Source organism: Balaenoptera borealis (assembly GCF_965194805.1).
Source record: "Balaenoptera borealis genome assembly, chromosome: 4".
NCBI lineage: Eukaryota > Metazoa > Chordata > Mammalia > Artiodactyla > Balaenopteridae > Balaenoptera > Balaenoptera borealis.
The window spans coordinates 76514196-76530959 of NC_138861.1; positions in this window are offsets into that span (position 1 = coordinate 76514196).

Consider the following 16764-nt stretch of genomic DNA (forward strand, 5'->3'; position numbering starts at 1 on the left):
GTAAAGCCCTCAAGGCTCTGGGAGTGGATAAAGCCGAAGGCTGAAGTGACCTGCCGGACAACTGGGTAGCCTCGGGCTGGGACGGGATGGCGGGGAGGGGATGGGGAATGTGTCGGGACACCGAAGGGTGCGCACAAAAGCCGAGAAGAGCTTCGCTTGGCTAACTGCAAGAACTGAAATGAGGCCAGGGAGACTGGTAGAAGAATCTCAGTTTCCGCATCTGCGAATTAGGAAAAACGCACGCAGCTCTCGAGTCTAGATAAATGAGGGTAGAAGAATTAGGGACTGCCTAGCACCCGGCCTGGTGCTTGGTAAGAGCTCGTGGCGTCTCTTGTTTTTGTTATTATCTGCGACCTGCAGCTCCATGGGTCCTGAGGCTTGGGAATGCGGTACCAGAGCCCCGGGTTTCCTAGTGAGTAACCAGGGAGCCGGAGCCTCTGCCCAATCCCTTCTCCGCCCCCGCAAAGGCTCCTCCGCAGCCTGGCGTCCGTACCCTAGAGCCACCCAGCCAGGCGTTTCTCTGGCCCTCGGTTTCTGGGCGTACCATCAACCTGGGCCTGCCGGGAGAACCTCGCCACCTCCCGTTCCCCACCCCCATCAAAGGCCTCGAGCTCCATCCTGCTAGTCCCCACTTGGGACTGCGCTCCAAATTTCAAGGCTCCTTTGGCCTGGAGAAACCTTCCAGCTTTGCTGACTTGTTTTACAGGGGAGGAAACAGGAGGGTATGAGAATCCTCATAGCCATCATTTCCCGAGCTCTCGTTGTGTGCCGTGCCCTTAATCAGGAGCCTTTGCCCACAAAACCTCATTTAATTTGCATAACTGCCCTACCAGATAAAGCACTATTTTTATGGTTGTTTCTCTGATGAGAATCCCGTGTCTTATTGAAGTTCAAAGACTTATCCGAGGTCACAGAGCTAGAGATGACACAGCCAGGATTCAGGTCCTGTCTGTAGAATGCAGAAACCTGAAGTTTTAGGCACTAGGCGATACTATCTCCTCATAATATCTAGCATTTATTGAGCACCTACTATGTTTTTTAGAAACAATTTTTATTGGAGTATACTCGATTTACAATGTTGTGTTGGTTTCAGGTGTACAGCAAAGTGAATCAGTTATATATATATGTGTATATATATATATATATATATATATATATATATATATCCACTCTTTTTTAGATTCTTTTCCCATATAGGTCATTACAGAGTATTGAGTAGAGTTCCCTGTGCTATACAGTAGGTCCTTATTAGTTATCTATTTTATATATAGTAGTGGAGCACATACCATGTGCCCGGCTATGAGTTAAGCCTTTAATGCATCATTTATTTCTAGCAATGACCCTGTGAGGTAGGTACTTTTATTATTTCTCATTTGTTTATTGTCCACTCCTTGGTTAATGTGGTTTTCCTATATATTAAAGATAACAAAGGCTAGTCTAATGTGGCCCATATGACAGAAAAGGCACAGACTGGAATTGGGATGAGACAGGGAATGTGACTGTTTTTTCTTTTTTTTTTTAGAAATTCACGTTCTTTTATTTATTTATTTATGACTGTGTTGAGTCTTCGTTTCCGTGTGAGGGCTTTCTCTAGTTGTGGCAAGTGGGGACCACTCTTCATCGCGGTGCGCGGGCCTCTCACCATCGCGGCCTCTCTTGTTGCGGAGCACAGGCTCCAGACACGCAGGCTCAGTAATTGTGGCTCACGGGCCCAGTTGCTCCGCGGCATGCGGGATCCTCCCAGACCAGGGCTCGAACCCGTGTCCCCTGCACTGGCAGGCAGACTCTCAACCACTGCGCCACCAGGGAAGCCCAATGTGACTGTTTTTATTCACTTGCTCCCAGAACATAGTAAGTGTTGAAAGACATTTGGGCAGGTGAAAGCAACATCTTATTCTTTTACTTCAAAAGCCTTCATCATAATCAATATGTATGTCTGTAGGTTTATTTCAGTGCTGGTTGAGTACCTTCCCCAGTTGACTGCAAGCTGCACTGGGCAGAAACTGGGTCTGTTTGGTTTATTCGCCAGTGTATATAAAACGTCCAGCTTAGAGGTGACATATATTAGGAGTGGAATAAGTATTTACTGAATAACTAATACCTCATTTTACAGATAGGAAAAATGAGGCTCAGAGAGGTTATGCAACTTGTTCAAGGCCACACAGCTTAGAAATGGCAGAGGGAGAATTCAAACTGAGGACTTTCTAATGCTGACCCTGTCCCCCTTTTCACCCTAGCCCACAGCTTCCTGAGCTATGTCCTGTAGGTCACAGGGACTGAGCACGGGGACAGGGCTGCTTGGCCAGGGGCTCTCCGAAATCCGTGCTCAGTCACTCCTCTCTCCAGGTCTGGGTGAAGCCGAGGGAGGCAGAAGTTGCAAGAGGCCCGCGAGGCCAATCCCTAGTTGGGGGTAAATAGGCTCTGAGATTTTGCCGCGCTCACCGCGTGCCTGCTCTTTCCCGGCGTTCTGGCTGCCACCGCGGGAGAACTGCAACCTACACCTGCCTGTGTCTGTCGCTCTCTCTGGGTCTCGGTCTCCCCCTGTCCCTGCCTAGCGTTTCTTACTGGAAAACGCAGTGGCTCTAAGAGATCTCATTGAACCCACAGCCTGAAAACGGTTCCATCAGCAACAGCCCCCAAACTCCAAGCACACCTGCGGCACTCACGCTCGGCTCAGCGTCCTCGCTGTGGCAGATGCGCAAGCGCGAGCGTGAGTGCAGGGCGGGGGAACCGAGTGCGATTCTGTGTGTGCGCAAGAGCGTGTGAAAAGTGTGTGAGACAGCGAGGGGGTGAGCGTGCGTGAACGTGAGAATGAGTGCATGCGGGAGGGTGTGTATGATGTGAATGTGTATATCAGCAAGTGTGTGAAGAGGTGAAGAGTGAATATGAGTAGCGTGTGCATGTGTGTAAGTGTAAAAGTGAAGAGTGTAGGTGTTTAGGAGTTTGAGTGGGGGGTTGTAAGCATCAGTGTGCGTGTGACTATAGGAGTGTGTGCATATATGAATGTGAGAATTAGGCTGAGTGTGTGAGAGTGTATGAGTGGACGTGTGAATGTGAGTGTGTGAGAAGCGTGGGGTCCCATGAGTGTGTGCGCTTGTGGAAGCAGGTGTGTGTGCGGGCCTGCCAGGGTGTCTGTGAAGAGTGTGACTGGGGAGTGTGCGCGTTTGAGTACGAGTGTGGACGTGGAAGAGAGCGTGTGTGCGCGTGTATGTGTGTGTGTGTGTGTCTGAGAGAGAAGCTGGCATTTGAGAGTGCGTGCGTGCGTGGGGTGGGTGCGCGGGGCGTGGCTCCTCCCGCGGGCCGGGCCTCTTGGCTGCTCGCTCCTGCTTACGCAGCGGGCATCCACCGCAAGGCAAGCCCTCTGTCTGCCTGGGGCCTTGGAACCTGCGACCTCGGGGAGGGAGGTGGTGGCGGGGGAGGAGGGGACCTCACGTTGAAAATTGGACGTGCTAAGCGGGCGGCGCTCTGGAGCAATGGCTCCTGGAGTCCCCTCCTTTTCTGCCGCCAGTTTTCTTCTCTCCCATCTGGATCGTCTTTCCATCCATTTTCTCAGTGAGCATTTATGGAGTGCCTACAGTATGCCAGGCTCTGCTTTAGGCCGCTGGGGAAACCAGGAGAACAAGATAGCTTAGGTCTCACTCATCGTGGAGTTTTCACAGGGCTTTCTGTTCATGGGTAACTACTTTGCCAAATGCTGATGATACAAACATAAATTTTGGCCTGTGCCCTCAAGCAGAAGGGCTTATAAGACAGACAGTGATAGCAATGAGACAATGCACTGTAGTAAGGGCGTGTGCATTCCAGCTCCATCCCAGCCTCAACCCTTTCACTGCACTATTGAGCTTGGGCATAGGGTTAGGAGGTCCTGGGTGTGAATCTCCCCTCCTTTGACAATGAAAATAATAATGACCCTTCTCATAGGGTGGCTGTGGGTGTTAAATGAGTTGTTATGACAAACGTGGGAAAATGCCTGGTGCATGGTTAGCCCTCAATATATACAAGCTATGATGATGGCGATGATGGTGTTCCCCAGGCCTGATGGAATGTGGGAGAAGGGGAGATGCTGTGTTTGTGGGCTACAAGTTTAAGAGATTATCCATGGATTTAAATTAAATTAATCTGTGTATGTTTATACTGCATTCCTCTCTAGAATCAGGCTGTAAGTATCAGATACTTGGTCTTCATTCTTCTCTAGTGACTTCTCCTCCTGAACCAATGGTATCAATAGTGCTGTTGTCAAGAGGAAATGGAAAAGTATTGAGGGAAGACAGCGAGACTCTACAGGAACCAAATGTTCTTTCAGGCGGCCTTAGAAGCATTTTGAGTCCACTCAGGTACCATTAAAGTGAAAGGGAATATTTTCACAATGACACAAAATGCGTGCTGTAATTTAAACTTGTGAGCAAGATTTCCGATGAAATATGACATAGGAAATATGTTTCCTGATTAGCCATGTACCTCCCTGGAACAAGATACTGTATAAACAATTGCAGGACATAATTTTTTTTTTTAAAGAAGGCTGTCTTATTAAGATTCTTTTTTTTTTTTTTTTGATGTTCTAACTAGGATGACAAAATAATTTTATTTTAAACCAAAAAGATCATGTTTCAAAGATTGAATTTCCTTACTGAGACTTTTTTCAAGAGAAAATAAAACAGAAAGAAATCTTGAAAAGTGCGAGAATTGTTTGCAACATCTAGGTTCTCGAATTCAGCAGCTGAAAAGGAATTTTGCCATTATCCTGCTGGCCCATCTCATGTTACAACCAGAGAAACTGATGTCTGGGGAGATGAATGGTCAGTCCCTTTAGCAGTCACCAAGTAGTCACAATTTTATCCACAATTTTACATTTGCAGGAAGAATTCCTGCAACTAGGAGGGAAAAATGAGGAGGAGTTCCAGCTCCCTTCCATATGGGCACATCTCTGTTGCTGGCAACTCTATCTTCTGGCGGGTCAGAACCAAACTTTTGGACTCTTCCTGACTCCTCTCTTTCCCTCTGTACATTTACTCCATTGGAAAGTCCTGATGGCTCTACCTTTAAAAATATCCAGAACTTTACCACTCTCGACACTCCCACCACTGTCACACTGGTCCACATCACAGTCTAGTCTCCTGACTGGGCTTTTTCCTCCTATACTTGCCTCTATAGTCTGTTCTCAACCCAGCAGCTAGAAGATCCTCTAAAAACAGAAGTCAAATCAGGTCAGAGCGAAAACCGAATATATTACAATGGCCAAAAAGGCCCTCCATGATCTGGCCATGTCTATCTCTCTGACCCCCTCTTCTCCTATTGACCTACTCGCTTGCTCTACTTTCCTTGCTTGTCTGGCCCTCTCTTGCACTGGCCTTCCCCTCTGGTGAGAATTCTTCCCCACAAGCTCACTTCCTCACCTTCTGGTCTTCCCTCAAATGTCATTTTCTCACTATTTTAAAAATACCAAAGCCCTTACTGTGCCCTCTGTACTCCCAGCCCCCTCACCATGCTCTGTTTTGTTCTCCCATAGCACTTACCACTTTCCAGCATACTCTATAATGTATAATGTGTACTGTGTTTGTGTGTTTATTGTCAGAATCTCCCTGCTAGACTGAAAGCTCCTGGAGGATATTTATGTCCATTGGGGTCACTGAGAACAGTAGGTGCTCAATCAGTACTAAGTACAGGATTGAAAGAAGAATGCCAGTGTTCTGGGTAGATGCCTAACCACAACTCTATCTTACCTCTGCATAGCATTTTGGAGTTTACAAAGAATATGTTGTAAATATGTCTTAAATATTTTGTGTCATTGGATCTCACAATTAATATAAGCTAGACAGGATTTTTTTTTTTCCAACTGTTATTTCCACAGTGAGGTATTCACAGGTTAAAGGACTTGTCCAAATCAGATGCAGGACTAGGATCTAAATCAGAGTGTCTTTTTGGGTGGGAGACACTTGGCTCAATGAGGAAAACTAATAGGTTACTGGTTCACTGTGGGTCCCTCTAAAATCTGGCCCCAGGTTGAAGGCTGGGGTCCTCCCTCTACTGTCTGTCTTTAGTATTATGTAGCTGCTCAAGCCCCAGCTAAATGAGTGGTGCTTGGGGGAACATAACACAATGGCCACATCCTCTTGTGTTTATAATTTGCACAGGGTTGAAAACAAGAGATATTGTCTTGTTAGCTCGAGCTCATTTGGAGTCTGCCCGGAATCTCTGGACTTGGCTGGATGCCCTACCTTGTCTGACTTGCTCTGGGCAAACCAACATACTGTCTTAGTCAGTGTATTATAGTTCCTTCCTCATGTTTGGTTTCTCTGTCAGTCCATCAGATTTAGCTGATGAGCTCATTGACTGCAAACTGATTTAGCAAGACAATGTCCCTCATTCTCTGGGCATACACAGCACCACTGTCTTCCCAGATATTATGAAAAATTGACATCTCCTTTTGAGAGCATTGATACCTCAATAGCCATTCATCAATAACTGGTGTTAGAGCAACAATTAATTATATCGAACTCTAAAATCAGTAAAAGAAAAAGTAATGTGATTCACAAAATAGATGTAAATATAAAATTACCAATTCTGAACAAATTTTTAAAGATAGTACTTTTTCCTCAAAGATGTTCACGTGTAGTAAAATAAATGACAGTTGCTTCTTTGTTATCCCTCGAATGGCATAAATTGTTACTTTTTTATGTGAATGGGGAAAATTAAAACATTTCGAGACAAGAAAAGGAAAAGAACAATTTAATTGTTTATTGAAATATTAATTCAATGTTTGGTTATTCACAGATTATCGCCATGCCATCTCCATTTAGAATTTAATACATGTCTCAGTTATACACTGTTTTTCAGTTCCAGGTGCTCTACGGCAACAGAGATGTTAATTATGAATGCAGAAGGCATAGTTCAGAAAGGAACAACGGCAGCCAAAATTAACCGCATCATTGCTGTTCTAAAAGGGGCTTTTTACCTGAGCTTTTTCTGAGATCAGGCAAGTTAATGGAGTTCCAAACAATGTACCTAATAAAGATCACAATACCATTTATGTTGGCCAGAGAATGACCCCTACCCAGACAGGACTCTTGGTGTATTTAGTTGTAAACACAAGACAAAGCATGTCAGAATAATGGCCAATTTTAAATATAAGGTCTAGGCCATATTGCTAGAGGAACTTCTGGAAATAGAGCTACAGTTGCTATTAAAATTCAGTTCAGTTCAACTCACCATTATTTACTGAGTGCCTACTTGTGCTAGGTGCTAGGGTAACAAAGATGGCCAGAATCTAACCACAACCCTTGATGAATTCTAATGGAATGCAACAATCTATGAAACCATGGAGAAGAGAGCCATTCTTTCTTCTAGCTGGCATCAGGGATTCTGGGATTGGGCCTTGAACTGTTTGTAGGACATGCTCAGCTTCAAAACAACACAACACCACCACAGCAGCAGTGACAGAAGAGACTTTTAGGCCAAAGGTCTGCTAGTGAGCACAGGCCTAGAAGGTGGATGTCTGTTATGTGGAGGTGGAATGGCTGCACGCAGCAGGGAGAAACAGCAAGGGCTGCTGAGCGCTAGAAAGGGAACAGTCTGAGTGGCAAGTGAAGTACTATGAGATACCTCTATATTAGATGGACAGTCATTGAAGGTGCTAAGCAGAAAATTGCAATGATTATATTGTAATCATTGTAAAGGGTGGATTGGAAAAGAGAGAAACCAGAGGCAGTTAAAGTCTTAAAGTCCAGTCCTGAGATGAAGAGGGTCACATTAATCAGTGGTGGCAGGAAAGGAGAAGGGAGGATAAATTCAAGAGTCATTTGGAAGAGAGCACCAACAGTCCTTGGTTACTAATTAGATGGAATGTGGGTACAGAAAGAGAAATGAATGAGTCAGTGGGGAATTTGGATTTCTAGCTCAGGTGTCTGTGTTAATGATGATGGTATTAACAAACATAGTGGTTACAGATGGAAGATAAGCAGTTTTTCATTGTTTCAGGTGGGCTTGTGGATGGAGTGGGTCGAAGAGGAAGAAGAAAAAGTATTTGGTTTTAAACATTTTGAGTTGTAAGTACTTTTGGAACAGTCACGGGGAAATTTTTTATGTATAGTAGTAGTTGGAAAAATGGATCTGAACTTAAGAGAAATTAGGGCTGGAAGTAAAAATGGCATCAGTTGGACTTCCCTGGTGGTGCAGTGGTTAAGAATCCACCTGCCAATGCAGGGAACACAGGTTCGAGCCCTGGTCCGGGAAGATCCCACATGCCGCAGAGCAACTAAGCCCATGCGCCACAACTACTGAGCCTGCGCTCTAGAGCCTGTGAGCCACAACTACTGAGCCTGCGTGCCACAACTACTGAAGACCCCACACCTAGAGCCCATGCTCTGCAACAAGAGAAGCCACCGCAATGAGAAGCCCAAGAGTAGCCCCCGTAACCCCCGCTCGCCGCAACTAGAGAAAGCCCGCGCGCAGCAACGAAGACCCAATGCAGCCATAAATAAATAAATAAATAAATAAATAAATAAATAAATAAATGGCATCAGTCTACAGTATTTAATCTGTATTCGAATAATAGTTGCAGCGTTAAGATAAGATGAAATTACTGAGGGTTGAGGTGATGGTTAGGACGGTGGTCAGGAAAGGCCTGAAGGTCTGATGGGTATAGTGCCCACCAGAGTAATTGGCACATAGTATTTAACATATTTGTTGAAAGCTGACTCTGTTCCAGAGTCTCACTTCCCTGCTCTCAGGAACTGTACAATCTCTTGGTCAGTCTATCTAGGGGTAATCAAGTCCTTACCACTTGACAATGGGACTGGAATACAGTAGATTTGGAAACTAAATCAAGGTTGTTAAGGTGGCTTGGTGGGAATTTGGGATTCGAGTTCGAAATAGCCTTCTTTAGCCAACCAGGTGCCTTAGAAAGTTGGCCTGAGCACTCTTTCTTCATCCCAACCCATCTAATAGAGACAGAGTGAAGTAGGGAAATCTTAATGTAGTATTCAGATACCCTGCCTTGTTTCCTTTCCAAAAGACTTCCTTTTCCATGTGGACCTTAGACATTTTCTGACTGATACAACTTTATCTCTGAAGGGCCTATTGCCAACTTAGCATGCCAAGGACTCAGCAAGTAGGGCAGTCAGATGTTTATGGCTTGGTCCTAAGCAACAGCATTGCTCAGATTCGCAGTGTGAGTCACAATCCTAAGTGACTGCTCCAGGTCACAAGATGTTTGTGTTTCGTGAACGACTTCAAGTGCTTGCAAAATGGTCTGTCGTATCCACCTCCAGAAAGAAGGTTGCTCATCTCTGAGACCCCAGGTAGATGGAAAAAGCAGGGAGAAATGGTAAATCAATGCATATACATTATCACCATTTATCTATCATCAGCTGTAACTTTTAATTTATTTTCCATCCATCACCTTGTTACCTATCTAATTGCCCTCATCCTAGTACATTCTGGACCAGCATCTCTGCTTTAAGCAGGCAGGCCTGTACGTGGTCCACAGCACACAGAGCTCCATGTCTGGGGCTTCCTACTGACATCTTTACCCACTTAAAGTGCTTCTACCCTGTTCTTCTACCTTTTTCTTCCTAATGGTGAAAACACAAATCATCTAAAATTCCTCAGTGTTTACATGTATAGTAACTATAAGTTTTATCTCTACATAGTGTATACTGGGGCCTAATTTCTCAGGATCTGTTTATGCAGATGCTAATCTTTCAAGAGCAATATCTTATAGCCTAGCCCTCAGCATCATCTAGAGAGACGGTTGAGTTAAATGAACTATTCAACTAAGCCAGTTTGAAGTTTCTTAGATGATGAGAATAATAATGATAATAACTATCATTTATTGTGTCTGCTATGCCAGACTAAGCATTTTGCCATATTACTACATTTGACTGAGTGAGGAGGGTATCATCCTCGTTTTACAGACGAGGAAACTGAAGTTCAGAGAGGTTAATTTGCCTGAGGTCACATGATTAGTAAAGAGCAGAACCTGGATTCAAACCCATGTCTGAGACTCTGCAGTTCAAAATCTTGCCAAAGCACCGTATTTTTAGTGTTCATTTTTAATTTTTTAAATTTTATTTATTTATTTATTTATTTTTAGTGTTCATTTTTTAAAGAACAAAAATAGTTTCTGGTATTTTCTTTATCTCTTTACATTCCTCCTTGTACAGGGCTGTGTATTGACCATTGTAATTAAATGGGCTTTTGTAAGGTTGCAGGAACACATGGATACCCAATTTCCCTCAGCTGACTGAGTGTTTTGGTAAGGATAGACAGGGAGGTAAAGGAAAGTAGGATATGTCTCGGCAACTGCAAAGCCAGACCTCATGGAGAATTGGAAAAATCATTCCTTCTTATGCCCATTTCCTCAGAAGGGGAACTTAGAGATTTATGGATCCTTCTTCCCTTTGAGAACAAAGTTTGCTGATGTTCAGATAAAAGGCCCTTCATTAGAAACCAGTTCCTTCATTAACTCAACAAATATTTATTGAGTGCTTACTGTATGTCAAGCAGTCTTCATGGCACCAGGGAAAAGAACACAGGTAAAGTTTTCTCCTAATGGGGCTTATGTTCTAACAGTTCCTTATATTAAGTTTTAGGGGTATGCTGATAAATCTCATGGGACTGGTCTCTTCTTAATGCTTATTCTTCAGGTTTGGAGTCTTCTTCATTTTCAAGATTATACTTGAATTAAGAAGTAGGTATAAGTCAATATTTTCCAAATTTATTTATAGTGGACAGCAATTAGTTATTTCTACAGCATTGGCAGTGTTTTTGTTTCAGCCTTGGAATTCCAGGGAAGCTGACACTATTTATGGCTCCAAAGAGGAAAATATGATCTAGGCTAAGCCAATCAGTATATGTTATCCCTTGCATAATGATCGGGTTGGTAAACAGCCTGTGACCCGAGAGGATCCAATAAAAGCAAATCTCAGAACTTTTGGTGGTGGTGGGGCAGGGTGGTGGAGTTTAAGAACACCGATCCTCTCATGCTCTGGAGAGTGTGATGTGTAAATATGAGGGCTGGATCTGCTGCAGTCATTTTGCAGAGAAGAGGAAGAATATAACACGCAGATATAAACAGAGTTCAGAAATGGAGCTTGAGGCCTGATCACATTGTACCTTTCCTGCCCCACCTCTAGATTTTATCAGTGAAGTCAACAAATGTCTACTTACTGAGACAGTTTGAATTCAGTTTTGAAGGAAGGAAGGAAGGAAGAGAAAAACACTTATCTTCTCCCTTTTTTTTTTTCTAGAAGCATTTCACAGGACTAGATTGTCTCAGAGTAAAACATTGGGAAATGCTGATCTTGACAGTTGATGGCTATTAGCCAAAGTCCTAGACAGGATAAAATACGCATCCCTTTGATCAAGATCTTTCCAAGTTTTAAGAAATATCTTTATACCCACTGTTATGTAGTCTAAGTGCAAAGAGATGTTCTTAAATGCAGATCTTAAAAAATGGCATGTGGTTTAAATTTTTAACATGGTTTTTCAATGAGTGATTAAAACATCTCTGAGATATTAGTTAAGGAAAAGAAGGGAGAAAAAAAGAGGTCCCTGTGATTATGATCAAAGGAAAGAAACACTATATCTCAGGGGAAAGAAAATATAGAAAAGTTGGAAGAAAACAAAAGGCAGGGATAAACAGTTTTCTACAAAGAGAATTTTTTTTTAAATAAGTAAATAAATTTATTTATTTATTTATTTATTTTTAGCTGCGTTGGGCCTTCGTTGCTGCACACAGGCTTTCTCTAGTTGTGGCGAGCCGGAGATACTCTTCATTGCAGTGCGCAGGCTTCTCATTGCGGTGGCTTCTCTTGTTGCAGAGCACGGGCTCTAGGCGCGCGGGCTTCAGTAGTTGTGGCTCGCAGGCTCTAGGGTGCAGGCTCAAGCAGTTGTGGCGCATGGGCTTAGTTGCTATGCAGCATGTGGGATCTTCCCAGACCAGGGCTCTAAACCCATGTCCCCTGCATTGGCAGGCAGATTCTTAACCACTGCGCCACCAGGGAAGTCTGCAAAGGGAAGTTTTAATGCTAACCTGGAAGAGAAAGGGTACAGTAAAATTTCTAAGTTTGTATAATTTAATGTCATGTAGGAAAATATAAAGATAATAGTTACTAAATCATAAAACTCTCTTAAGATTGAGTGTCCAGGACTTCCCTGGTGGTGCAGTGGTTAAGAATCCGCCTGCCAATGCAGGCCCTAGAGTGTAGATGGGTCTGAATGGGCCTTGATTTAGTCAACAGTCATGCTCTAATCATGAATGATCAGTTGTTCTATGATACTAACAAAAATGATCCCCTGCTTGTGTGACATGCCCTTAAACAACAGGTCCTCATGGTTAGAGGTGGGTGGCAGGAGGGCTGCTGTGGGAATGAAGTTACAGGGACCTGACAGACGGAGGGCAGAGTGGGACTCTGGACCAAAGTGAAATCACTTCTAAGGTGAGCAGGAGCCACAACAGCCCAGCAAGGACATTTGGAGGAAGCATCTCCGTGTAGACGAACCTCTCACAGGCTAATCACTATGCTAATCCACAGCAAAATAATCTGTCCATTCCTTAGATGATACATACATTGCCTCCTCAATGTGCCTCTTGTAGGTAACGTGAGCTGTTTGCTTGAATCTCAGAAAAGAATAAAGTCAAGTTGACTGTTTCTTCCAGTTCTGCCATTGAATTTTAAGTTGCCAGGCGACTGTGTAGGTCTGAATGGATGACTACTCAAAAACCGCTCCACTGTCCCACAGTATGGCTTTGCTCAGAATGGCAAGGAGGGAGAAAGACTGGAAGAGAAAAATGGTTGCAGTATCTTCTTGTATTTCTTTAGGGCTTTATGGGTGCTCAGAACATGATCCAGCATGGTGAATTATTTCTGCAGAGGCAGCTAGGAAGCAGTATTATCTTCATTCTCTAGATAAGGGAATTGAAGGAAGATCATTTAGAGTAGGTTGATTGCAATGCAGCATGAAAATGTATATCTCCTACTCTTTATTCTAGTATTCTCTCCACCCTGATTAAAATACCATCATCATCATTAATCATAACAACTAACCCTTAGAGTACTTATCATTCTTTACATGTATTATCTCATTTAATCATCCCAACAACTCTGTGCAGTAAGTACTATAATTAACTCTACTGCACAGATAAGGGTAACAAGTATTGAGTCAACCCAGCTTCCTGTTTCTTTTTTTTTTTTTAAAGTCTCTCCCTACAGGTATACATCTTAGGAATTGACTGATGATTTTTCTTCTTTTTTAAATTAATTAATTAATTAATTAATTTATGGCTGTGTTGGGTCTCCGTTTCTGCGCGAGGGCTTTCTCCAGTTGCGGCAAGTGGGGGCCACTCTTTGTCGCGGTGCGCGGGCCTCTCACTATCGCGGCCTCTCTTGCTGCGGAGCACAGGCTCCAGGCAGGCTCAGTAGTTGTGGCTCACGGGCCCAGTTGCTACGCGGCATGTGGGATCTTCCCAGACCAGGGCTCGAACCCGTGTCCCCTGCATTGGCAGGCAGACTCTCAACCACTGCGCCACCAGGGAAGTCCCTTCCTGTTTCTTAAATATCATTCTGGGATTGCTAAGTGTTTGGCGAGGTAAAGAGCTTTTTTATAACCCCTCAGCAATTCCTCATTAAGTTGCATAAAAATGGTTAGCCTCATTTTCTCATTAAGTTTTTATTTTTTCCTTCTTATCTTCCCTTCCTTGTAGTGGAAACTTATCCACAGAAACAAAAGGAGTCTTAGGTCTTCCTTGTATCTCTGCCTTTTAGGAGCCAGTTGAACTTGAGTAACTCATTTAATTTCAGTTTCCTCTGATATTTATAGAATGGGAATAATATCCCTCTGTTTATTTCATTGGAGTGTTGTGAGGGTCAGTTGAGACATTCTAAATGAAAATGTTTATAAAATGATAAGCACTATGGAAACATTGTTATAAATATTGTTTCTACTTATAGGTGGTCTTTTTTCTTTGCCTTATTTCTTCCCTTATTTTTCTGAAGAAAGTCATTGCATTCTTCTACATGTTCATATCCAAATGTCTTCCTAATGGTTCAGTTGACTACAACACAAAAGATAATAGCAAGATTTCTGAAGAAGTTCACTTAGAACTATTTTATTCCTCCAGGTTCAAGCTATTCCAACAATGATAAGGTGCGTTTAATATTTGGAACCTCCAGATTACCTCACAGTGCATTATGTTTTCAAAGGACACATTGGTGTCTTTAAATATATCAAGTACAGAGTTACTAGATGATTTCCCAAAGCCTAAAATTATTCATGCATCTCCTTAAGTGCTTAACATCACTAGGATCAACATAATGTCTTGGGTATTAAAGCCCTAAAGTTCACTTACTTGAGAGAATTTGTTCTTTACAATTTTAGTTCCATATGAAAGTAACTCAGGTTTTAAGAAGAGGTTGAATCATACTAGCCAATGAGAGTAGAAAAGAAAGAAATTTCAAAGTATGAATGTAAAAAGCAGATATTCAGAAAGAAAATAATATGAGAAAATATTGTAAGAAAAAAGTAGGTATGAGTGAAAACACAACATTGTAAGGCCATTGTGTATGTGCTGGGGGTGGGGCTGAGCAACAAGAAAGAGAGAGAGAGAGAGAGAACAAAAGCAAGTTCTCTCCTAAGTTCCCATGTGAAGCTGGGTGCTGCCTAAGCTCAATCACGTGAGAAGTCCAGCACGATTAGAACTATTAAATCCAACTCTTCCCTGTACCATGTTCAAAGAAGTGTAGAAACATCTCAGCGTTGGTGAGTAGGAAGGCCATTGGCTCCCAGTGAGAGTTCCAAAAGGGTAGAGAATAGGTTTCACCATACCCACAGTTCAGGAGCAAAAGTTGGTTGTGTCCCTCAACCTTAAAGGTGAAGCCCAGCAATGCAAAAGTGGTATACTAAGTGTCTATATAAGTTAAGTATGACACTATGGCAATGTACAGAGGCGTAAAACAAAACAACTTAACTAAAAAAGATACCAAACAAACTTTTATACATGGACACACACACATCTTCCCAAAAATTTAAAAATTAATAGTTTAATCAAGTTATTGAATCTGTTTTTCTTTGTCTTTCTACAGTTTCTACTAGGATTAAGAAGGAAGTGTTAGTCTCTTTATCTACTGACTTGGCTGTAATAATCATGTATTACAACATAACAGATTACCCCAAAACTTAGTTGCTTAATACAACAGTAGACAATTGTTATTTCTGACAGTTTCTGTGGATTAGGAATTGTTGGTCTGGCACAGGTCCTCTCATACTGTTGCAGTCAGGTTGTTAGCTGGAGCTGCAGCCATCTGAAGGCTTGACTAGGATGGCTCACTCACAGGAGTGGTGGGAGGCCTCAGTTCCTCTCTTGTGAGCCTTCCTGTAGAGTTGTTTGAGTGTCTTCATGACATGGCTACTAGCTTCCCCCAGAGCGAGTGATTTAAGAGAGTAAGGTGAATGCTGCCATGTCTTTTATAACCTAGCCTCAGAAATCACATACTGTCACTTTCACAATCCTGTTGGTCGCACATGTCAGCTCTATTCAATGTGGGAGGGACTGCAGGAGGGTGTGAATACCAGATGATGAGGCTCATTAGGGATCATCCTGGAGGCTGGCTATCATACTAGTCAAATCACACTATTTCTGGTTCTGAGCCCCAAATAATAAAATGGCTATTGACCCAACAAAGCTGATAAGAGGCATATACAGCCTCTGAAAAGAGTCAGGAACTTGAAACTACCTTCTTGGAGGAAAAATGATTGAAGTAAGTGGGCATGTTTAGCTCAAAGAAAAAATTTTGGGTGGAGATATCTTCACTTATTTGAAGGACTGTCACATAGAAGAAAGAGTAAACTTGATTTATGTCTCCCCAGAGATTGGAAAGAGAATTAATGGATGAAGATATATTGAATGACTCTTGAATTCCAGGCAATATTAAAGGGCTTGTAATAAAAAAATAGCAAAGACAGTCCCAGACCTTAAAGAATCCAGTCTTTAAGAGCTGTGGAAGAACATAATACAGCATTTTTGCCTATGCTCAGTATGGTTACAGATATTTAATATAATTATTGAAGATGTTCAATAGAGAAGGAAGCACCATATGATTTAGACTGAAGCATGGTTTTGGAGGTTAGTGTGGACAAGATGACTTCTGGGCTTCATTCTGATCTTATGAGCCTATGATTTTAGGAATCGTCTCTAGACATTTGTGAATTTAAAAGATGGCAGTGAGGAAAACCCAGTACAAATTATATGTCATATTTACAGCATTGGTTTAAATCAGGTGAGCAGCTGTAGATATTATTCTAGGGTAATCTGGGAAAATCCATATGGATTTTACAGATTTATTATAAAAATATTTGGAGACATTGAACTAAATATGTATATACAGCGTGAAATGATCAAAGAACAATGAAAGCAATGAGTTCATATCTGTAGTCATCTAATATTTATGAAGCACTAACTGTATACTAGGCACTGTTGTAGGTGTTGGGAAGATGGAAGTGATCTGAATATTTCTCTGCTGGTGTTTAAAACTGGAGAGCATAGTGGTAAGATCATGGGGTGAGGAAACATACTGTTTAGGCTCAAATCCTGGTTCTACCATTTCCTAGTTGTGTGGCCTTGGGCCAAGTTACTTTAATTTCCTTTTGCCTCAGTTTGCATATGTGTAAAATAGGAATGAAAATGGTACCTATGTTATAGGGATGTTTGTGAGGCTAAATGTGTTGGTATACGCAAAGTGCTTAGAATAGTGTCTGGAATACTATATA